The following is a 25733-nucleotide window of genomic DNA, read 5'->3' on the forward strand; positions in this document are numbered from 1 at the left end:
GTAAGAGGTGTCCATGCGTGAGCCGCGTGTGTCCTATGCGTAGTCGACAAAGGACTACCTCATAAAACCTGTCTCTGTGCCTAGCACTCTGCCACTCACTAAGAAAAGGCTTAATCATGTGCAGTTTGTTTGACACCTGTAGGCTCCATTCTGCTTGCCACTGGGCTCTAACATGGTATTTAATTAGGGCATAGTAATCTCTGTACGGGATGCTCCTAATGTCTACAGCACGGAAGCCAGAAGCGCCCGCAGCACGATCTACCTCTTCGTTCCCTGGGATTCCAACATGGCTCGGTACCCAGCAGAATAGAACATTACATCCTTTCCTGGTTGCCGTTATTATTTTGTTTTGTAATAAAACAACGAGGGCATTCTTTGGGGTTTCAAGCGATGTCAGAGCCCATAAAGCACTCAGCGAATCTGTATATACAACCGACCGAGAGTTACTTGTTTGGATGATGTGATCTACTGCAAGCAGAAGGCCATGCAGTTCAGCAGTGAAAACAGTAGCGGACGAATTAAGCCTACGAACACTTTTTACTGAAGGGCCAATCATGGCACAGCCAACAAATGATTCAGTTTTTGTGCCGTCTGTGTAGTAGTGGGAATGAGAATTGTGTTCCTTGTGGAGTTCGAAAAATTCTTGTCGCATGACCTCAGTTGGGGTATCCTTCTTATTGAACTTTGTTAATGAAAAATCACAACGTGTGCAGTTAAAATCCCATGGAGCCACCATCCTTGCAACTGTATCAACTGGGAGCTTACTGTCTATCCCAATAGATTCTGCCAAATTCCTGTTTCTCATCACGAATGGAGGGATAATGCTAGGCTTGTTTTCGAATGTCTTCTGGTATCTAGTGCTCTCCACAACCTCCCGGGCTGGATGCTGAGCGACTGAACGTATCCTTAACGAATACATAAACCCTAGGGAGAAACGCCGTCTGTCAAGGGACATCTCATTTCCTTCAGCATAGAGACTGAGCACAGGCGACGTTCTGAAGGCTCCAAGTGCTAAACGAAGACCCTGATGATGGATGGGGTCTAGTGCCTTAAGAGCTGATTGCCTAGCAGATCCGTATACAAAGCTACCGTAGTCCAGACGTGAGCGAATCACAGAACGATAAATTTGTAAAAGACATAGACGATCAGAGCCCCATGTCTTGTGGGACAGAACTTTAAGGAGGTTCAGTGATTTCTGACATTTCATCTTCAGATTCTTTATGTGAGATATGAAGGACAGTTGACGGTCGAAAATAAGACCCAGAAACTTATGCTCCTTCTTTACCGGGATGGGAGTCTGGTGCATTCGTAAGGAAGGCTCTACGGAGATTCCCCTTCTCCGAGAGTAGCAGACACACACAGTCTTATCAGGAGAAAACCTAAAACCATTTTCGTCTGCCCACTTCAAGAGGTTGTTGACTGCAACTTGGAGTCTACGTTCACAAATGGAAAGATTGCATGATGAAACGGATATCTGGAGATCGTCCACATAAAGAGAATATTGCACACATGGAGGTATAGACCGGGCTATTGAGTTCATCTTGACTATAAAGAGAGTAACACTCAAGACACCGCCTTGCGGAACTCCAGCCTCCTGAACAAATTCTCTGGAGAGAGCAGTGCCCAACTTCACAAAAAAGGTTCGCTCAGATAAATAGCTCTTTATGATAGCAAGCAACCTGCCATGTACCCCTACTTCATACAAGTCACGAAGGATTCCATAGCGCCATGCTGTGTCGTATGCCTTCTCCAAGTCGAAAAACACTGATACGCAGTGTTGTTTATTAACAAAAGCCTCACGAATTGTGGTTTCAAGACGCACCAAGTGGTCAACAGTGGAATGGCAGGAACGGAAACCACACTGATTTTTATCTAAAATGTTTTGTTTTTCTAAGAAGTACATGAGCCTTTTATTAATGATGCATTCAAATGTCTTGCTTAGGCAACTTGTGAGGGCAATTGGGCGGTAGCTAGATGCGGACGAAGCGTCCTTCCCGGGTTTCAGAAGTGGTATGACTGTGGCTACCTTCCATGCCAGTGGGAATCTACCCTCTTGCCAGACGCGATTGAAGAGGTACAAAATAAGGAGTAGCGTAGAAGGATGAAGGTGAGTAAGCATCCGGTAGTGGATACCATCAGGTCCAGGAGATGAAGGCTTAGTTGAGCGAAGGACCATTTCGAGCTCGTGCTGTATGAGGGGTTGATTGTAAGCCTCGCGAACACCACCTGAGGACTTCACGGCATGCGCTTCCGCTTGCTCTTTGTATCGAAGAAATGCAGAGGAAGTTTTTGGAACTTGATACATGAGCGAAATGCTGACCAAGAAGATTGGCCTGACCCTCTGAGCTCTCTGGACAGATCCCATTGTGGGAAAGAAGTGGGACTGCGAAAGCATGGTATCGCCCCTCGATCCGATGAACTTTATCCCAGACTTCTTTTAGTGTTGCAGTGCTACTAAGTCAAACCCACTTATAACGAACATGATAGTTCCGCGAAAAGTGGTCGTTTTAGCAGTAGTTCGTTATATCTGGACTTCCCTTTAAAACGTTATAAATACGGAAAGTAAAGCTGGTATAGGCAGTTTCACTCTGCCAGCTCTTTATTTAAAGAAACTGTTTGCACGATTCTAACAGGCCCCCAATTCCAACGCGATTGCAGATTTAGCTTTCAGATAAATAAAAGGTAAATTGCTGCCGATTCTACTGCACAAGTAAAATAATGAACATTGACCACATACCTCATAGAACAGATTTTATGAAACGCACTCCACCACAAAAATAAATGCTGAGCACTAGCCCGACGATGGTTCTTCGCTGTCTACAGAGATAATTAATACTTGCTTTGGTCTAAAGTGTTTTAAGTGCCGTGCTTCTTGCGCATGTGCTGTGCGCGGCCGTCGCCTCTGGCAGGGTCATCTTTCAAACAACACTTTGCGAGCTCGTCGGGTGGCTGGGATTGCGAGCCACGCAGTGCTGCTCCGTTGTCATCTTTTTCCGCCATGATGCCCTTTCGTTTAAATAAAGCCTCTTGGTGGATCTTTTTTTTTTCCCCAATCTTAAAACGACAGACACGAGTCCGTAGACGCGAGAGAATGTGCACGATACAAATGGCGAACGTAAACAAACTTTAACAATGGCGATGGGGCTAGCCAACTTGTACCGAGCATTGAGCTCTTCTTGAGCTGCATACAGTTCGCATAGAACGAACGCGAACAAACGAACGCAGCACGGCAGGAGAGTTGACCCTCGTCCTCTTCTCCTTCCCGCGCGCGCACATTGAGCAGACTACGCGGCCCGAGAGGACGTTTTTGCCTTTGTAGTTTTGTTTTCTTTCCTGCCGCGATGCTGTGAAAATGACCTTGAGCATCTCGCGGACCGCAGCGCCTGGAATCTTTTAATCTTTTTTTTTTTTTGCGCGCGGGAGTCTTTTTTTTTTTTTCTTTCGAAAGCAGACTTTCTGTTCGTTGCAACAGTATGATGCTTTAAAAACGGTCGTTTTATCTGGACCAATTTTAATGGGTAGGGCCTTGAATTCGTATATTTTCTGAAAGTTGGTCGTTATAACCGATAGGTCGTTATATGTGGGATCGTTATAAGTGGGTTTGACTGTAATTGAAGAGGCATACCCCTGGAAATTGTCTCGCTTAGATTGGCAACGAATGTATCTTGCCCGAGCTTTCATTTGTTTAAACGCGAGGAGATTACTCTGCGTGGGGTAACGTCGAAAAATACCCCACGCTCTGTTTTGTTTTTTTCTCGATTCAGTGCACTCTTCATTCCACCACGGCTTGGGTCTCCGAGGGAGATGCGTAGAAGTCATAGGAATAGCAAGAGATGCTGCAAAAAGAATAGACTCACTTAACAGTTCTGTAACTTGGTCCACCAAGATTTTATCAAATGATGTACAGGCAAGCTGCGTTGACTCGGTAAAAACAGACCAATCTGCTTTCTCGAACTTCCAACGGGCAGTCCGCATCGGCACGGACTTGGGGGAAAAGTTGTTTTTCAAGAAAATTGGAAAGTGATCGCTTCCATGTGGGTTAGTATCTGCGACCCACGTAAAAGAAGTAAAAATGGAAGCGCTACCGATGGAAAGATCAATACACGAGGATGATAATGAGGATGGGCTAAAATAGGTTGGTTCTCCCGTGTTAAAAAGGCAAAGTGAGTGAGACGTTAAAATTGATTCTATCAGTCGACCACGGGCGTCAACATGGTCGCTACCTCATAGAGAGTTGTGGGCATTAAAATCTCCAAGTAAAAGAAAGGGCTCCGGAAGTTGGAGTAAAAGATCATTAAAATCATTTATCGAAAATGTAAAAGAAGGAGGAATGTACAAAGAACAAACAGTCACTACTTTGTGAAGGAGGAGACGCACCGCTATTGCCTCTAGCGCAGTATTAAGAGCGATTTCGGAACAGGGAAGGTGCCTTGGGACAACCACTGCAACTCCTCCTGCAGAAATACAAGCATCCTCTCGGTCTTTTCTAAAAATATGGTAGCGTCTAAGAAAGTTAGTATGCTTTGAACTGAGATGCGTTTCTTGTAAACATAAAGCATGTGGGCGGTGTTGCTCCAGGAGGAACTCGATATCATCAAAGTTCCTCAGTAGACCTCGGCAATTCCACTGAATGATCGCCGTCATTCTTTATAGAAATTTAACTATCAGAGGAGCGATGGAAAAAGGGGTGATGTATGTGATGCTTCATTTAGGAGGGAAAACTGGTGTTTTCCCTTTATGTTTTGGTTTCTGGGTCTGCCACTCCATATCCTCTGAATCTGGTTCTGGGGCAGAAAGGTCGCCTGCCTCTGCAGTCTTTTCTGCTTCTAGGGACTTCTTGGCAGGCCTACTGGAGGCCTTAGAGTTTTCTAGGGATCGTAAGGGCAACCCACGGCCCCTGCATTGACCTGATGGGCAAGCGGTCGACGTGCTAGGTCGGCCCGTTGTCCCGCCGGTATCGTCTGTTGCACGTGGCACGTGCTGCCTCCTAGACGGGGAAGTTCTCCCCAGGGAGGAGGAGCGAGACACTCGCTCCGTTGCCTGAGGGGAGGGACCAGGAGGCGGGGACGAAGGTGTAACCTCCGTCGCAGCTGCGGCACCTATGTCCTTGGTGCGACTATGTGGATCTGCTGCTTTCGCAGCTGAGATAGAATGCCCAGGAAGTGCAAGCTTCAGCCTGGGCGTAGAGGACTGCAGTGGCTTCCCGTGGTCTGAAAAAGACACCTGGGTCGCCACCGATACCTTAGACGGTGCAGGTCCTCTGCTGGACACCGCCTCGGCAAAAGATCCTCTCTGGAAAGCAGAGAGGCGGCGCTTTGCATCCTGGTAGGAAATGTTTTCTTTCACCTTGAGAGCAAGTATTTCTTTTTCCTTTTTAAAGTGGTTACATGATCGAGAGTAGGAAGGATGGTCGGCGTTGCAGTTTGCACATTTATAGTCGAGGTTGCAGTCGTCAGCAGTATAGTCAGAGCCGCTGCACCTGGCACAGGTTTCACGACCACGGCAAGCTCGTGAACCGTGACCGTATCGCTGGCAGCGAAAGCAGCGAAGCGGGTTTGGGACATATGGCCGCAGTTTGCAGTTAATGTAACCCGCCTTTACGGTAGGGGGCAACGAGTTTTTCTCGAACGTCAGTATGACATGTTTCGTAGGTCGTTCCTCGCCGTCCTTACGGATTTTAATTCGTTTTGCGGCCACAACACCTTGAGTGCTTAGACCCTCCACGATTTCCTCTTCGGAACTGGTTATGAGATCATCCTCAGATATCACACTGCGAATGGTGTTTAGCGTACGGTGTGCAGATATGGTCACTTTGAGATCATGAATGATATTCAGATTGAGGAGGGCAGTTGCCTGATACCGTATTTACTCGCGTAATCCTCGCACTCGCGTAATCCTCGCACCCCTAATGTGGGCCACCAAAAATAGAATTTTTCTTTTCCTCGCGTAATCCTCGCACCCCCAAAACTGCAGCGGCGAAAGTCGCCTGCTCGTGAAACCCGCATATGGCGCACGCACTCTCCACCGCCCGCATTTTCCGGCACCGCGCCGCTCCGTATGGCCAGAGTGCTAGCAGTCCTAGCGCCATCTGTCAGACTCTAGTCATACTGTCGTTGAGCCGGTCTCGCGACCGCAACGGTAGACGGCGTTAGCGCAGCCCCCGGTCGTCGCGTGTCGCGTCGCAATCAGTTGTCGAACTGGTCGAACGTCGAACGCTTTGAGCCAACCTCTTTGTTCGGTGCTGGTTGCCACTTCGCCATGGGGCGATACGCCAACTACACGGCTGCTTTCAAGCTGAAAGCGATAAACTACGCTATTGAGCACGGCAACCGCGCCGCAAGCAGACACTTCGGCGTCAACGAGTTCAACGTGCGCTACTGGAGGCGGCAGCACGGGGAGCTGCAGGCGACCAACAGGACACGCCGGGCTTTCCGTGGTCCAAAGACTGGCAAGTTTCCCCGAATTGAGACGCTGCTCATGGACTACGTCAAGGCTCTACGCTCCGATGGGTGCGCCGTGTCCATTGAGCTTTTGTGCAACAAGGCGCGCGCAATTGCCAGAAAGGAAGGCGTCCCGGCACAAGACTTCCGCGCCAGTAACGGGTGGGCCACGCGTTTCATGCGGCGCAATGGTCTCTCTTTGAGGAGGCGTACAACGCTTTGCCAACGCCTGCCCGAAGCCTACGAGGATAAGATCGTGGACTTCCACCGGTTCGTCATTAGGATTCGGCAGCAGAACAATTTTTTGCTGTCGCAGATTGGGAACGCGGACCAAACGCCTATTAATTTCGACATGCCCAGCAGCACTACTTTGGAGCAGAAAGGCGCACGCACCGTCCACGTACGCACGTCTGGCGCAGAGAAGCAGCGATGCACGGTAATGCTAGCTGTGACGGCGGACGGTCGGAAGCTGCCACCGTACATCATCTTCAAACGAAAGACTCTCCCCAAAGGAAAGTTTCCCCCTGGTGTGCACGTACGGGTGCAAGAAAAAGGCTGGATGAGTGCTGCCCTCATGGTCGACTGGCTTAAGACTGTGTGGGGGCGGCGACCGGGAGCACTTCTTTTTCCGTCGCTCCTCGTTCTCGATAGCTTTCGGGGCCATCTTGTGGAACCGGTTCGCACAAAGTTGAAGGAACTGCGCACAGACCTGGCTGTCATTCCAGGTGGCCTAACGTCCGTGCTGCAGCCTTTGGACGTGTCTTTGAACAAACCATTCAAAGATAATGTTCGAAGGTTGTATGCAGAGTGGATGGCCGAAGGCCAACACGATCTGACGCCGGCCGGCAAGATAAAGAGACCATCGGTGGAGCAGCTGTGCAGCTGGATAGCGGAAGCGTGGGGGATGATCGGAGCAGACATCATCGTGAAGAGCTTCAAAAAGACTGGCATATCAAATGCCTTGGATGCTACTGAAGACCACTTGGTGTGGGAAGAAGACGAGGCGTCCGAAGCCGACGAGAAATCGGGAGGTGACGACGAGACAACGACCAGCGATGCTACCACTGATTCGGACTGAGACTCGAGTGTTTCCAAATTAAATCTTACTTTGTCTTAAACCTGTGGTTTTATTGCTAAGGTAAGCCCTGTATTGCTACTTCTAAAAACTTTTAGGTAGCTGCCGGCGCGAAAACCCCAATTTGCTGGCGCTTCGGTTTTTTATTTTTATTTTTTTAGAGCTCTACGTTTTCGGGAAAAAATTTTCCCCGCGTAATTCTCGCACCCCCAGCTTTCCATCGATTTTCCGCAAAAAAAAGTGCGAGGATTATGCGAGTAAATACGGTACCTTTCATAAATCTCGACAAGAAGATCACCGGAAAAAATCTTTTTTGCTTCATATTTTGCCCCGAGTGTGTTTTGAAGAACTTTAGCAACAAGGAATGGAGACAGTCTTGAGAGTGGCATAGAAGAGTCATCGGAATGTAGAACGAAAAATCTTGTGAAGTGATCATTTGAGTTGTCTCGTTTCAGAAATGTGGATAGTGCTTCGGTCCGGCCTCTTTTCGGAGGCCGATCAGGTTGTTTTTGCTTAGAACCCATAAGAGGGGAATGGTTTTCGGAAACTGTGGTGCACCGCCCACCACCGAGCCCAACAAGGGAATAGGTAACGCTTCATAACAAGATGGGCTTGGCTGAAGACGTTACTCTATTAATGCTGCCAAGTTTCTATAACCAAGTGTGGTTTTGGACAAGAGGTCTTTCGCCACCCAAGGTTAGCCCTTGCCGCCAAAGGAGTTGAAAAAGGAAAGAAGAGGAATGAGAAGAGTGAAAAGAAGGAGAAGACAAGGGTGAAAGAGAGGAGAGGATAGTAGAAGTGGCGACTAGACTGAATCATCCTGGCCGGGCCTTACCAGGACTCCCGTCTATGAGAAGCAGGGGCCGAAGTGGTGTATTGCCTCGCCCGGGGGGCCCCGAAGGGTCCAACCCTGCCCCGGGCTCGGCTCAACCACCAGGATGCCCTTTTCCCCAGACACGGGAAAGCCACGCACAGCCATACGTGGGCGGGTGAACCCGCATGGCTCGGGGTCCGTGGAGACGCCACTCTCCAAACACCTGCTTTCACAGGTGCCCCCTGCGGGGAATTTGGTAGCAGAAACATAATTCGATCAAGCTACTTGATGAGTTGGCGTTCAATGAAGCGGTGTTCGATGAAATGTCCACTATTCGATGAAACGCCAATCAGTAAAACAGAGCTTCATCGGACGAAGATGCCTAGCTGTTGTGATCCGCAATATTTCGCGCAAAAACTAAAGACACCAGAATAAACAACAAGTAAAACCACAGAGCTGCCCCGCCTCATATCACCCTCAGTTGGAGCTCGACTGACACATTGCGCCGATCAAGCATCACAAACAGCTCAACACCTAAACGCCACGGCGTCCACTATCTTTGGGTGATTCCACCCACTAATATAACAACTCATACAATGCGCCGTGATAAAGTGCTTTTTGTCTTTGTGTATGTGTTTTCGTGACATTTAACCTCTGTTTGCGCTCTGACTAAGAATGAAACCATATATACTAAAAAATCGATAGTGGTCTCTATTTTTAGCAACGCTCGCACACGTCTTGTCTTTGACGCAGTGGCATTCTCATCTCCCATACACGGACAATTGGACAAAATAGGTTGGTCGGCCTTCACTCATTAGCTGCGGAACGTTTTGACCGTGACGTATGTATAATTCAAAGAAGCACCGACAGGCGGGTGCCCCTTTGAAAACAAATCATGCTCGCGTAGAGATATTTAGCGGCTATAGTATAGTCCGTGGGTATTTATTTCTAGACCAACTCGTCGGCGTCAGTTGGTACAGGCGCTGGAGGCGTGATGAAAATGCTGGCAGATGTCGGCTTGATGAGCCCCACACTCTCCCCTTACACCAGATGGCAAATAAACCAACAACAATATTTGTCGACGGGCAATTGATTGAAGAGGCCAATCGGTAGTAGGATGACTCGACAAAGGGTAATTCATCAAAAATTCCAACTCGTTGACAATTGTCTGTGAGGCTATTCAGTTTCCACATTGCACTCATCTTCTGTATTAGAACACAACACATACACATGTTAGACATTTTAATATAAGCAAGTTTCGGGCACCGGACATTTTTTTGCAAAGCTGTTTCACCGAATTTCGCATCTCCCGGTTCGTCGAATTTTGATATGAAATCATAATATAATTATTATACTTGTCACTTTTTCAATTAGAAATGGTTACAGATAATTATAAAATAAAAGTAGACTTTCGCAAAAATTATGTCGATTATGGGCTATGCCAACGTAGCCGAACAGTAAAAAAAAATGTTATGAGGGTGTTTTTGTTAGGGTTGAGGAAAGACAAAGGCGATTCTTCAAATAAGCACTGGTCGCACAGGCCGACTGGTAACATAATTAAAATAAAAGCACCGACTTCACAGAACAGGAAAAAACAATTTCACTAGACGTTTCGCCTCCCTTGCGGGAGGCATCTTCAGTAGTTACACAACAATGCCTGTGTAAGCTTCGTGGAGAGGACCGCGTTTCTTGTTACACACGGATGTGTGTGTCCCTGCGAACAAACCACGATTCTAGGAGCTTTCGGGACCCCCATCTGTCCTCCCTAGGGAGCCTTCATGTGCGCACATGAAGGCACTCTAGTCCTCCCTCGCCAAGGTCGTCGCGACCGGGAAGTCAAACTAATGCCCTATTGTCCACACATAGTACACCAGTTCAGACTTCAGTTGGGTCGCGTGGGATGCGCACGTGACGTCACGCTTGTGTTTACAAAGCAAATGAAAAGTTCAACCTCAAGTCAACGCTATTTATCAAATATGTCCGTACTTCGTGGAGAGGGCCGCGGTTTTTCTTACACACGGATGTGTCTCTGAGAACAAACACGATTTTAGGAGATTTTCGGGACCCCCATCTTTGCCATAGGGTGACTCGTCTATCGGACTGTTCGTCGCAGCGAGAGTACAGGGAAGGATAATAATTCATACCCTATATCGTGCAGAAGAGAAGAATATTAAAAAAAAAGAAAACGAAGCGAAAATTTCGATTTCCCTTCTTGTGGACAGGGCATTGTAGGTGAATGTGGCTTCCTTGTTTGATTCGCCAAAGTAGCAACAAAGCGGCATTTTACAATCGAGCGAGCACCGTCGGAAACACTGCCCAAAATAATTTTATAGGGAGTTTCACGGCTTTCCACTGCGACATAAGCACGTGGATAGAAAAACAAATATCGACAACAATAAATGTTGAATATTTTTGGCACGCTCACACCTGGTTTTTCTTCATAATTTGATGACTCATATGTTGATTTTGTTTGCGGAACCATACTTCTGACCGGCAATTTTATTGCGTACGCAAAGCTTTTGCGTGCGATCCACTAAAGTTAATTATTTTTAGGGTGTCCAAGTTGAAGCGGTGCGTGTTATTTTTCGATCTCTGTCCGAATGATACGAAGTTTCACGTTTTCACCCTGTGAGTGAAGTGAGTTGGTCACTGCTAGCATCGAAGGCTAACTTCGAACTCTAATTTGGAAATAATGTCTCTGTTGCCGCATCGCGGACAAAGATATATATGCTCTTATCACTGTAGCAAAATAATGTGGCAGGATTTGTGCTCTTGTTATGATTGTGTACCATTGTAGTCGACGTCATCCCAGCACGGCGTATCGTTTTTGTATTCGGTTCAGCCCTGCAAACCACACTTAGGAAAAAAATGAAAGTTTGCACCTCGTTTGTTCAATTTTTTTGTTATACTGCAGAAACACATTGTGCCCCGTGTTTTTGAAGGCACGGTAGACGGTGGTGACGGTGAGGTGACCGACCCCCATGTCAGCCGGCATTTCGCTCGACCTCCTCGGAGGACAGGTCGTTTTACTGGTGACTGGTGCATACGTGGAGCAACTACGCGCGCATTGCGTTCTTCATCTCAGAGAACGCAATACATGACTCAGCTCTATCTCGTCATCGCTCCAAAATGACAAGTGGAATTCGCAACTGTAGTCGGTGACAGGTCAAGAACGAAGTGGGAGCTCCTCCCACCCTGTTCCACTTCAGCGGAGCGAACGGGGGAGAGGAGGTCGCCCCCTCTCCAGCATTCGCAAATGGCAAATTTTAGTTTATTAGACCACTAACTGTCAATTTACGCTCGTTCCTTTACGTCCGCCGCAGCCGATAATGTTATCCCCGGGAATACCAAAAGTATAATTTCTTTCACAAAAAAAAACAACAAAACAAAACAAAACATAATAAAACGCCCGGTATATCACAGCTTTGACAACGCTTCACGTGTGCGAGGTTCGATGACCGACAGAGAACCACCGCTGGCCGTGCTCCCGAAGCGGGGAAGTGCAATTTATGGAGACCGATCATATTATCAGAAAGGTGCAGACTAGGGAGCCTTCATGTGCGCGAAGCGCACATGGAGGCACTCTAATGCAGACAATCCAGGAAAAGTATTCTTGCAACTATGAGGTTCCAGTTGTACTTACACATGCATTATCGTCAAATTTGACGGAGTTCCTTCCAACACTAAAGAGTTGTCAAGAGTGAAGATTATAAAGGAGAATATCAGCAGGAATCTATTGTCTGTTTACTGAAAACAAAACAAGCATCAGAAAAACGCATTTGGGCGGCCGGGGAGGCCAGAAGCACGGACTGCGAGCACCCAGCGTGGAACCAGCGAATGAGAGGGCACTCCTAGCAATCTGTTTTCAGAGCCACGGTATGCCAACTGCCGGCCAAATGTCCACTTTAATTCTATTATGGCTTTCAAAACGTAAATACACGCTCGAGAATTTTCAACAATATCACGCGAGCGCCGACCGGCCTGTAGATCAGCGCATCGTCATGGCGCGAAGTAGCGATATCAATGACAGTACGCGCGTGCGCAGAAGAAACGCGCCGAAGTCGGCGTCGGCTGCTAAGCTGTTTCCCCAATCACGACCCACCCCTGGCGCGACGCCCACCGCTAGCTCCACCCCATAAGCAGGGGACCTAGTAATCAAAGCGACACACACGGTACGCAAACACGAACAGCAGCCAGTAGGAAGGACACCGACACGAGCTTAGTCAGCGAACGAAAAGACAGACACAAACTTCACTCTAGGCAAACAGAGCAGGGGTAGTTACAAGGATGAGAGGCGTGCGCAGACGGAGGTAAGCAGTGCACAATAAATACGCGAAAACTCCCAGCAACCGAAGAACCACGCAGCAAACACGTACGTGCACACGCACCAGAAGCACGTGCGTCACGCTGCGTATCTACGCGGAACTAGCGATTTTGGCATTTCGGTAATTTGAAACTTCGATATCGATTGCGTGAACAATTTATTCAGCAAACTGAACCGGTGGAGCCTCGCATAAAAAAAAAATCGTTTGACAATATGAAAGCGACTGAAATTCTTCCTAAAAGCTATATTAGCAGAAAGTACCGTGTTATAAAGGACCTCACGAGTTTCGACCAAGTTTTCCAGCACGTTATTTTGCAAGAAACGGAAGAAGCCAAGTGTACAACCAGTTTCCGAAGCTGGCAACCACAGCTGGAATCAGCGCCATCCTCGGCAGTTTCCTGAACCTCGCGTAGTCACATTTCAGCCACTGCCACATAGAGGGCGCAACCAGACATCCAATTTGTGTTTTCTGTATGTTTTACGATTTTTTTTTAATAAATAGGCTCGATTAGTGAAAATGTGGGCTAATAATCAGGACCTGGAACAGTAATCTACATTTAATACTAAAAAATATCGGCCTAAATGTCTGCCAAAAAGGGTCAGATACTCGGTTTTGACTATCAACAAATTCGTGATTTCGCCTATATTCAAACTTTTTTTATGGAAACTCAAAGGTGAAATTTAGAAAAAGGGCCTCTAATGACAAAGCAGAATATGTTTTTCTTTGCAGGTCTACAATTTTATTCAAATGTGCCAATCCCTAAGCGCTGTACCACTGTACTACCAAATGAAGTTTGCCAAAAAAAAAACTGTTTTTGTCACTTTTCACGTGAGCATTCCGAAAAAAGTTTAGGCCATATTACAATGAAATTTAGCGTAGCTCTTTCTACCATAGTTGCAAACACATGTAAAAGGTTTCAAATAAAATGATCGAGTAGGCGGCCAAAAATCCGCGACTGAATGTGCTTCCGCGAGGTACATTTTTTAGAGTAAATATCTGTCAAAATAAAATGAAAAACGAAAAAAGGGCCTCTAATGACAATGAACGCACTCTTCTTCTATAACATTCTAAAATTTGAAATAAATTGCTCCAATTGTGCACCCTGTACCACTGTACTACGAAACCATGTTTTGCCGAAAAGGCCAATGTTCGCGGGTGCCCACTGAATTAGCGTTTTGCACTAGGAAAACAAATCCTACATCAGAGGAAAGATAATGTTGTACAGGACAAGATGATATATAACACATAATTTTAGAAAGCTTGAACACGCCACAATCGCATTTCGAAAAGGTGCGGAAAGCGTCATATGTCATGGCCGCCGTGGGACCGCAGCCTTAACTGCATCTGCGCCGAGCAGCCTACGTGGGCTCCAGCAGCCAATGCTGTAGGGAGTGCCGGCCATGTGTCCTTGTGTCTGTTTAACTTTGGTCCTCATTGTACCTACAATTCATGAATGAATCTTGATGCTTGAGTTAGCACAACACTTATTACTATGCTCACATTGCTTGAATGGCACCATTGCCTCTGATTTTGAAAGCTTTGAGCTTTCATCCAGTTTTACTCAGAGGAAGAGATTTTTAATTTGCATTGGCAATGCTGCGTCCTTTTTCAGTTTTTTCATGGTTATTTTTGTTTTTTTTCTGCAAAAGAAGCGGCTCATCAACATGGGTGGCGACAAGCCAACAGAAGTGGTAGCGAACATCATGAAGGCCATCATGACCCTCCCAGTCCAAGTACAATACAGCCTGTATGGCAAGAAGGGGAAGAGGCCATTTGTTCATATGGGTTTTTGCACTCTGGCTCTAGGTAATACTGAAATTCCCAGCGTAACTGATATTTTCTGCTACTGTGAAGCTTTGAATGTATTTCGACTCCCAAAAGATGCCTAAACATATTTTTGGGCGTAGTATCCAATTTTAACGCAATGTAACAAACATCACCCTCTTCCACAACCCCCCCTCCCCCCAATTTTGGCTGCTGTTTGGGCCAAATAGTTCTTATGTGTACGAGAACTAACCGAACTATCTCATTTGCTAGATTTTACTGCAAGATTTTAAGAATGAAATGCTTATAGCACTCGTTATTGCCAAATGCTACCAGAAACTGTTCTCGATGTCTACTATGAAATCTCGAAATTTATTCCGAAACCTTTCTGAAATATATACGAAGCCATCTCAAAATGTGCTCAGAAATTGTGGGTTCACTGCCTTTAAAGTAACAATAAATTATTACCACAGGTACTAAATCCGTGTCAGTAGGGTGGGAGGTGGGCAGAGCCACAAGTGGTTCACGGAGGTTTTTAAATTTGGGGAACCTGCGCACGACTATGACCTGCGAGTTTTCCGGTGTGCAGGGCTCCTTGCCGATGCGATTTTAGAGGCCATAGCGCTATGAGGGTGGTATGCTGTTCTCGTTAGGATAACGCGTGTTCTAGGACGATATGAACATCACAAGACGAGGGCCCTGAGAAAAATGACGAGGAACAGGGCTGAATACATTCCTATTCAATGGCCGATACTCAATAGTCGCTCGCCTGGGATTTTGAAAACTAGTTCCCGACAATGCGAGGGATGCGCTCGCTAATACACAGATTACACTAGCGTCTGCCGTCAAATTATTTTATGGTTACACCTACTCTCGGATACGAGATAGACTGCTGGAGTTCCTTTTTTTAAATTTTCTGCCTCAAATTTGCTGCAAAATAGGCATCAAAGCAGCAATTTTGAAATAACACTCTCTATTCTCCGTTCACGCTTAAGCTGACATTGAAGCGAAGGCTATGGGCACGAGACCGCAGCTTTGAAATGGGCTTTTGTGGCACGAGCGCTGGAACTAGAAAGACATTCCGCAAAGCAAGGAGCTCGAGCTAGCTCGTTGTCTCGTTAGCTTAAGGGTCAAAATTCAAATTTGGGGGTTTTACGTGCCAAACCAAACACGGGCATCTGGCACGCCCCAGTGGAGCACTGAGGATTAATTTGGACCACCTGGGAATCTTTTTACGTGCAACTGAAAGCTCGGTTACACGGCGCCTCCACCGCAATAAGCCTCCATCAGATTGCGGGCACCTTGGCCGGGATTCGAACCCGCCACATGGGGATCCGTAGGCCAGCGCTCTCGCCTCAGAGCCACCGAGGCGGCTTAGCTTAAGGGCGAACGGAGTATATGATCCTGCAGTTTTTCAGTCTTATGTTGGCTACATGAGCTTAACTGCATAGTTGCAATGAGCAGTCGAATTCAATTCCATTGGACACCATTTGGATCATGTAGGTTCGTGAATTTGCTGTTTTTCTCAGTTCAAACACTAGCTTCGGGTTGCTCGATAAGCTCTAAAGTTTATGCTTCTAATTTAGGTGGACATAATCTTTCAGAACTATACGGTACTTGCAGGCAATGTGCTTTACTAAGACCAATGTGGGTTCGAAAGCATTGATCTTTGACCTTTGGATCTTTTTGTAGGTGCCATCAGTGAAAAACTGAAAATTGAAGAGTGTGCTGCAAAAAAACTGGTTGCCAAGCAGCTGCCCGGCTCTTGTGACCGGGGAGGCAGCCGAAAGCGATGCTTTGAGGACACAATGGCTCCCCAGGCCCAAGACTCCCCCCAGGACCCTCTCCAGGGCCCTCTTCAAGACTGGGCATAAGCTCCCCCCCCTCTCAATAAACATTCAGAAAAAAGTATCAATTGATCCTGAATTAGTCATTTGCATGCCACATAAAATAGTGCATAGACAAAGCATAGGCGGATCTTGTCATTGGTGCCCAGAGTGTTTTCGATGTAGTGGGCTGCTAATATTAAACAGGACAGTGGTTCTTAGAACCCAGCATAGGAATAGCCAGGATTTAAATGCATTGCTATCGCATAGTAAGCATGTGGCACCTATATTGTGACAGCCAGTGAATTAGCTTGGCTGCCAATAATGGCATAGCCAATTAATGAGCTTTCCAGGCAAAAATCAGCCCACTTCCAGCTGGATTATGGAACCAGTCCCAGCTGGAAATGAAGCAGTCCAGCTGGGATCCAGCTGCATTGCCTCATTTCCAGCTGGGACCAGTTCCATAATCCAGCTGGAAGTGGGCTGATTTCCGCCTGGGTTGTATGCCAATGATGGCATAGCCATTGAATTAGTGCGGATAACCAGTAATGGATAACCAGTAATGGATAACCCGTAATGGCTGGAATACTGGTTGAACAATGGCCCAACATTGGTTCCAATGATGGCTGGAATGATGGTTGAACGATGGCTTAACATTGGTGCCAATGGTGGCTGGAATGATGGCTGAACAATGGCCCAACGTTGGCGCCAATGCTGGCTGGAACATTGGTTGAACAATGGCCCAACGTTGGTGCCAATGATGGCTGGAACATTGGTTGAATGATGGCCAAACGTTGGTGCCAAGGATGGCTGAAACACTGGTTGAGCGATGGCCCAACATTGGTGCCAATGACTGGGCCAACATTGTAAGTTGCACTTGGCCAGAATGCCAATGTTGAACCAACCTCTGAAGCCAGTGTTCGTCATTATTGGCCCAATGTAGCTCCAACATTGGTATGCTGCCTGGGCTCTTGTCAGAAACATGAGCAGACGACGCATCACTCCATTTGTTCTGGTAGCGGCGTTCAGCGCAAGCAAGATTTAAAATGAACGATGCTAAAGTTGAGGCTTGGGCAAGTTGGTACATACTTCGGAATTAAAAACAGCGCAGAAAGACAAGGATCAGACAAAGAAGTGACACGGACGTAGCGCTGACTTAAAACTGAGTTTATCGAGCGCAAAATCGCAATATATATTTGCGGTGTCACGAACAAAAGAGAAGAAAGAATTCAGCCCATGTGATGCACCACCAATAAACATAAAACAATGATAAAAAATATATATATATATATGTATAAAAAGCAGCCTTGACCGCATCATCTTTGAACGGCTTGGGGGAACCAAAGTTGAAAAGGTCTTCCGATATGTAGATGATTTTCTGATTTTTCTTCATGCCGATGCCTTATCCTTTCTTTCGTCAATGACTCAAGTTTTAGGCATTTTTAGTGATTGCCTTTCGCCACTTGTTCTGACTCATGAAGTGCCTGAGGCAGGATGCATCCATTTTTTGGATTTGAATTTAACTATTTCTCCAGGTCATGTCTGTTGGAGCTATGAACCCCGTGCTGGAAAGCCGCTGTTGCCATTCGAGTCCGCTCACTCAAAAACTGTCAAGCGGGCAATTGCAAGGACTTGCTATACACATGCGCGGCGTAGGTCTTGTTATCATAAAATTAAACATAGCTTTGACAGGCAAACTGAACGCCTCGCAGATGCTGGATTTCCCTCCCATGTGTTAACAACGGTCGCAGAGTCTTTGCTGAAAGATATCAAGAGCAGCCCTATGACAAGTGAAGAAGAGGCCGACAACAGAAAGGGAAGGGAAAGAAGAAAGTTTGTGGTCATTCCCTACATAAACGGCATGTCCCACAACCTAAAATGCATTACTGGCAGGTGTGACGTCGACGTTTTATTCTCTGCCTCAGACAAGTTGTCCAGGTTGTGCAGAGTTGTTAAACCTTCTTCGAGGACAGCCACGACTTGTAGTACGAGGCATCGAGATCGCTTCGTCTCGTGTTCTGAGGGGGTCGTTTATAATCTCCCTCTGACGTGTGGCAGGCGCTAAGTTGGCCAGACGAGCCGCTGTCTCAATGACAGGTTAAGAGAGCACGCTTACAGTGTCTCCACAACCGCGTCTGGTCATCTGGGCATTCATTGCAGCGACTGTGGTTGCCTACCTGACTTCCAACGGTGTGAGGTTGTTAAGCGTCATAGGGACCAGCTTACTCGGGAAATTCTAGAGGCTGTTGATAGCGAGGTTGGGTACAGCATGTGTAAGCAGTCCGTCTGTGGCCCTTTCAGGCAGAGAGGAATTTTCTGGTTCCCTGACTTGCTCGTTTTTTTTAGCACGTACTCTGTACGGCTGTGTCATGGCGCAATTTTATTTTTTTATACATATATACATACATTTTTTATCATTGTTTTATGTTTATTGGTGGTGCATCACATAGGCTGAATTCTTTCTTCTCTTTTGTTCGTGACACCGCAAATATATATTGCGATTTTGCGTTCAAAAAACTCAGTTTTAAGTCAGCGCTAAGTCCGTGTCACTTCTTTGACTGGTCCTCGTCTTTCCGCGCTGTTTTTAATTCCAAAGGTTTAAAATTATAGGAGAGCGAAATTAACCATAATGTAGCACTTGAGTCTGTGATGCGGAACAATTAAATTTTCAAGTCAAAGTAAAAGGCAACAGAGGTGAACGTCACAATAGTTTGAGACATTATCTCTTGTTTTTTTCTTCTACTTGAAAGTTCCTTAATTTTTTCGCACTCCACTCTCAGGTGTCACATTATAATTATCAGCACGCTTGAACACTCACTGTTTTTTTTTGTTTTTTTTTGCGTTAAGGAGAGGTTCTTCTATGAGAGGATTGTGCGCGGAAGCTACGGGGCGGACGTTATGCTCTCCCAATACGAGCCAGCTGAATGTCCTTAGGCATGATGGTTACCCGATCGGCGTGGATGGCACAAAGGTGGGTGTCTTCGAAGAGACCGACCAAGTAGGCCTCGCTGGCCTCCTGCAGGGCCATTACAGCCGAGCTCTGGAAGCGGAGATCTGTCTTGAAATCTTGCGCGATCTCCCGCACTAGCCTCTGGAAGGACAACTTGCGGATGAGCAGCTCAGTCTACTTCTGGTAACGACAAATCTCACGCAGCGCGACCGTGCCCGGCCTGTAGTGATGCGGCTTCTTGACTCCACCGGTTGCAGGAGCACTTTTCCGGGCGGCCTTGGTAGCAAGCAGCTTGCGCGGTGCTTTTCCTCCCATGCTCTTGCAGGCGGTCTGCTCTGTACGGGCCATTCCGAAACGTTGCGACAATAAAACGAGAGAGCTAGCAAACAGCAACACACCTCGACTCCTGACGACCAACTGCCAATCTGCAGTTGAAGCGCGAGCGGTGATGCTTCTCCCCGAGGCCTCTTGGCCAATGAGAGAGCTTGTTTATTCTGGATGCTGTTTTGGGAAAGTTTCTTGCGAGGGACAGCGCGCGTGGCTCGCTAGGACAATATTTCACGATTGAAGTGATTTAGCCCCCTTGAGTGCAACAATCCAGTGCAAGGGGGCACCAAATTCAGAAAAGGGACTTCCGAATTTGGCTCTATTCCTGAAAATAACTACTCTGTGACCACTTGACTTCATCAAATATTTGCCACTGTTTTTGAAAATTGGCCATATACCCCTGATTACCTGTGGGCCCTGGGCAATGCATACAAGTTAAAAAATCACTATATAAGAGAATGAAAGGGCATCATGAAAAATTGTGTTAAAATGTGTACTTTACTTCGAAAGTGCATTGTATTTATAGTACTTGACTTCAAGTACGTTGCACCAAGTGTACTTAATACTTTACTTAAAGTACATCACGTCTCATTCACTTTGTACTTTACTTGAAGTACCTTCAGATGTACTTTACCAAACACTGATATTGGTGACCACTGCCTAACAGTTTTAGAAAGGTGAGCCATGTTTAAGATAATTAAGCAATTAATTTGTTTTGAGTAGATAACTGTATATATATTCAAGATACAAATGGTGCTTATATGAGCGTATTTTTAGTAACCTGTAGAATTAGGGTTTGGTGCTTTCCATGTTTAATTTTTTTCCAAATTCGAGTGGTGTTCTTTTTGGGGGAAATAAATTCTTTCCACAGATTAAATTTTTGTGTAGATTTGTTACCCATATACACAGAAACACTGCATCTGTGTAACCCCCCCCCCCCAAAAAAAAACGAAAAAAAAAACGATTTTGATTTAAAAAAATATACACTGAAAACATGGAATCTTCTTTATAACAATAAAAAATACAGGCATGATTTCAATTTAAAACTTGCTGGGCATCATTAATAAGCACTATATTCATTTTCACCCAAGAGCCCTAGTAAGAAAAGTTAGGGTTATATTATGTAGTGATATCATGAAGTTTCTGTTGCCCTTTACCTCCCGCCAACTAATGTCCTTGGCAATACATGGATGTGCATATTAATGTCGTGGATGGCCTTTTGCACAAGAAAATTGTTGCACTTCTACCAAGTTTTCCAGCATGGATATACTTTGTGTCTGAGCCATTGATACCTAGTTCAAGTATGGCTTTGGTTGTATGCAACCTGAATTACCCAGTTCCTGTCTTGTTTACCCTGACACTCAGGAAGTACAATGCAGTGTGATTCCTTCCTTGTACATTTTTAAATATTTCTCTTTTTTCTATCAGGCTTTGAGTCACGGGTAATAAAGCTGCTGTTGGAGCAGCGCCAGCAGCTTCGTGAGCTGACACAACAGAATGCAGCCCTCAAGGAAGGCCAGGAGGAGCTGTGCCTGCAGCCGGCCCAGCTGCAGGGCCAACATGCGAGAAGGGCCAAGCCAGCTGGAGAGCCGATTCAGCTGCCTCTCTTCTCCCTGAAGGAATTCTAGGCCGTCCCATCCATACCAAATTCTAGCTTTGGTATGGATGGTGCATGGGATGTGTTGTATTGTGCAGTAAGACATGAAATTTTGACTGTGTGCACCAGTGTGACAATTCCTATTCAATGTATTTTTTTAGCGGAAATATTGTATTCTTTATATTGTATGCCTGAGCATTCCTACACCACACAAAACATGAGAAATGTTGATTGGGGTATAAAACTCCTCTACTTCAACCCTTTCCCAGATTACGGGAGTTTGTCAAATCATGGCAAATGATCTGGCAAAAGGGGAGCAACAACCATGTCTGCCCAATTTCCACAGGGTATTTCTGAGAAGAGCAAACAGTTTCTGCACTGCGTAAATGAACTACATTCTGGAGTGTCCAGACTACCCAGCATAATGCTGGCAGTTGGAATAAGATGAATTTTGCTTGGAAGATTTTTGTTAGCAGTTTCAACAGTATAACATATTATAAAATTTCAAAGTGAGAAGGCGTAGGCCGCTGGAGTTCATGTGTGCATGGAGACGAGTGGCATTTCTGCATGGAAATTAACACCACAATTTTACATATAATGTTGGGAGATGTCAGACTATGAGCGAGGTAGTTTATATCCAAACTTCTTTTACCTTAACACAACTACGTGCATTACATTCAGCTGAGGCCTAAGTCTTGTATGCCATGTGTAATTTAGCTATGACTGACCTCTGAAAATTTATTGTTTGGCCCACAGCTGCCTTCAAAAGAAGGTGATGTGTAAGAGTGTTTCCACTCGGATTGGTGTAATGCCATGCTCTCGGTTTTATTGTCACAAAGTCCCACAGATAGTAGCAGGTATCTTGTCTGTCTACTTTCAGCCAGGGTAGCAGTTCTCAAGCTGTGGTCCGCGGACCCCCAGGTGTCCTCAAAAATTTTCATAAAGGTCCGTGCTGAATAAAAAAAAAAAGATATAACAAAGTCTTACGGCAGTGCACAAGACCTCTGATGTAGAATGCATTGAAGGTCCCCAAATAGTACTCGAGAGGGTCCTAGGGTCCATGATGGCCAAAAGTTTGAGGACCATTGCCCCGGGTAATAGAGAAAAATAATTATTGTTTATAAAAGGACACCAGCAAATGACGAAGCGCTGATGGCACTCAAGCTTCGAAATATCATATGCGACTGGCGTCTCGCTATTCGCTGGCCTCTTTTCACAAACATCAGTGACCGTCTATTCTTAAACTCGACGGTAATGTAGAGACATGAGCTTTGTGGACCATAAAAACCCACATATAATGAAGTGTTCATAAAACACTTTTAATGTACTGGCTCAGGATAATTAATGTGCTCGAAGTCAGTGTGAACAACAAAACATAATCTATCTGTATATTTGTCTAGGACTCTGTTAGTCAGATTGTACATTATGCTACTGCTATACTGTGCACGTGAAGCTCACTAAACTGATATAGAAAAAATAGGACTCATGACTTTAATTATGTGCTTTGTTCTTATTGGCAGAGAGCTCGGTTTCTCCTAATGGGAGGAACCGAAGTGAAGGACGCAGTTTGCTGCATTATAGAACAAACCCTCAAAAAAGATGTGCAGGAACATTTCACATTCGTGAGGCGGCAGGGAAAGCAGATATTTAAGGGAACCAAGCTGTTTTTTGTTGTTGTTGTTTGCGAGTTTTATGGCGCAAGAGCTACGATGGCCATACTGCGCACAACTAGGTAAACTAAAATTAACTAGAAACAGTGTACCAAGAAAGTATTTCGGCTATAGTTTGTGTAAAATCGCTATATTTTCTAGAAAAGTTAAGAGACGGTCAATTGATATTAGAGGCTGCTCCCCTAGGAACAGGGTAAAGTGAAAAGGGATACGGTACTTGGAAAGCTCAGGAAAAAAGAACTTGTGTTGTTGTAGAAGACCAGGGCAAAAAAAAATATGCAGAACGGACAAGGTGCCTCCACAGTGGCCGCACACTGGTGGTTCCTCACCAACAAGTAGGTAACGATGGGTAAGGAAGGTGTGGCCGATCCTCAACCGGCACAGAAGAACCTCACGGAAACCGCTCTGGTTATAGGAGCTTTCCCAGGTACCGATGCTTGGCTTGATGATATGAAGTTTGTTGTTATCGGCCAAATCCCACTCGGACTGCCACAGTTTTAGAAGTGAAAGCCGTATGGGCCTTGTTAGGTCTTGGTATGGTATGCGTGCGTGTGATGGTAAGAGGTTACGCGACGAGGCAGCCAGCCTATCTGCAGCCTCGTTGCCTGCAATGCCCACATGGCTCGGGATCCAACAAAACCTAATATCCTTCCCATTTCCGAGGCCCAGTTGAATTTTAGCACGTACAAGTTGAGTCAACTTGTTCTTGGTTGGATTAAGTGAACACGCTGCAGTAACAACGCTCAGAGCGTCCACAAAAAGAACTGCTTTCATCACTTTGCTCCGGATAATATAGTCAAGTGCCGACAGCATGCCATATAGCTCGGCAGTAAAAATGCTAGCAACATTACTTAGCCGTGTCACATGTGTAAACAAATTAGAATGAACAGCAGAGCCTACATATGTTGAGGACTTAGCTCCGTCAGTGTAAAATTGATGATAATTCTTGTACTTTTCTTGCAGTGCAAGGAATTCTTGTTGTAAAATGAGTGGGGAGACATTATGTTTATTAAATTTTGTGAAGTACCAATCACAAGCTACAGGCTTGATATCCCATGGGGCAATATGACATGCACTTTGTATGAAGTAGACCTTTTTACGAGGCAGGCCAAGAGAGACACGAAGGTTCTTAAAATGAAGACTCAGGGGTCCAACAACAGTTGGCTTGTGGGCAAAGGTACGACTCTCGGATATAAGTGTGAGCTGGATGACTAGAATCAGATAAAACTTTGTAAAAACATAGACTAGACTAAAGAGCTGCCGCCTTTTCTCGAGTGACATTTCATTAGAGTCAACATACAAGCTTGGGATAGGGGATGTTTGAAAAGCACCACTTGCTATACGCAACCCAAGTTGGTGCACTGGATCAAGCATCTTCAATGCAGATGGCCGAGCAGATGTATACACAATAGCGCCATAATCAAGACGTGATCATACGAGAGAGGAATAGAGACGAAGCAGACATCTTTTATCGGAGCCCCAAGACTTGTGAGAAAGAACTTTTAGGATATTCATAGTCTGCATACACTTTTGCTTCAGCCACTTGAGGTGAGATACAAAGCTAAGATTACGGTCGAAAATCACTCCGAGGAACTTATGCTCTGGTCTTACTGCAATGCTATTTCCATTTAAATTGAGAATCGGATCTAACCGAAGCCCACGCCACAGAGAAAAGGGGACACAGATTGTTTTTTCTGAAGAGAACTTAAAACTATTTCCATTTGTCCATTCAGTCATTTTATTTATGGTTAGCTGCAGCTGCCTTTCACAGCTAGACATATTACAAGATGCCACAGAAATCTGAATATCATTCACATACAGGGAGTATGACACGGAAGAAGGTATGACCTGACAGAGATAATTCATTTTTACGGCGAAGAGAGTGACACTCAGGAATCCGCCCGCCCTGAGGAACACCGTCTTCTTGAACATACAAATGAGATAATCTAGTGCCTAGCCGGACACGGAAAGTGCGTCCACACAGGAAGTTCTGTATGCAATAAAGAAATCGGCCAGATACTCCATATCAGGGATGGGCAGAATTTCAAGTAAAAGTATTTGAAATATGTATTTCAAATACTTTGTGTATTTTGCATTTGTATTTAATTACAAATTGGGTAATGTATTTGACGTGTGTATTTAATTACTAAAACGTGTGTATTTCAAATAGAATTATAATTAAATACAATTTTGTGGGCGAAAATACATCCATCAAATTTAGTGTCACTGTCCAGAGCAGGAAGAAAACTACGTTCTGCACCGAATGTAGTTTCTCTCAATCGAGCACAAGCGTTTAGTGACTGCGATTACGGTGCTAAAGGCGAATTCACAGATGTTGGATATCTCCCAAATGTACCCCAAGCCTTATCCTGTTTTTTCTTAGTGGCAGAACATTCTTTATTCCACCATGGCTTACATCTTTTTGCCATGTTACATGAAGTCTGAGGGATGGAGCTAAAGGCAGCATTTATGATCTGATCTGTAATGTATGTGGTGGCTTCATGATGTGTTAATGGCAAGAACATGCAAGGTTTGAGCTCCGAGTTTAGGCTAAAAAGACCCCAGTCTGCCTTTTCCAGTTTCCAACGTGGACTGCGTTTCAGGAGGCTTGGAATAGAAACCTGACTCTCCAAAACAACTGGAAAGTGGTCGCTCCCAAAGGGGTTATTTAAAACTTTCCAAGTAAACATAGAAAACAGTGAGGGGATGAAATTGAAAGGTCAATGGATGTAAATGAGTTGTGAGCAGCACTAAAAAAGGTTGGCTCTCTCGTATTCATAAGGCACAGCCCAGAAGATAATAAAAATCGCTCAATTACCCCACCATGTGAGTCCTGACGGGCGCTACCCCACAGAGGGTGGTGAGCATTAAAATCTCCTAACAGTAAAAATGAATGAGGAAGCTGCGTAACATGCCGTTGAAGATCATGAAGATGCAGTGAAGTG

The 25733-nt window shown here is 45.6% G+C and overlaps 1 pseudogene; it reads left to right on the forward strand.

Annotated features, from left to right (window-relative positions):
• The window catches only part of LOC120839988, a 29840-nt pseudogene extending 13587 nt beyond the window's left edge, over positions 1-16253 (forward strand).
• Positions 16254-25733: the final 9480 nt, after the last annotated feature.

Source organism: Ixodes scapularis, unplaced genomic scaffold, assembly GCF_016920785.2.
Source record: "Ixodes scapularis isolate PalLabHiFi unplaced genomic scaffold, ASM1692078v2 PGA_scaffold4__175_contigs__length_147842914, whole genome shotgun sequence".
In the NCBI taxonomy this organism is placed as follows: domain Eukaryota; kingdom Metazoa; phylum Arthropoda; class Arachnida; order Ixodida; family Ixodidae; genus Ixodes; species Ixodes scapularis.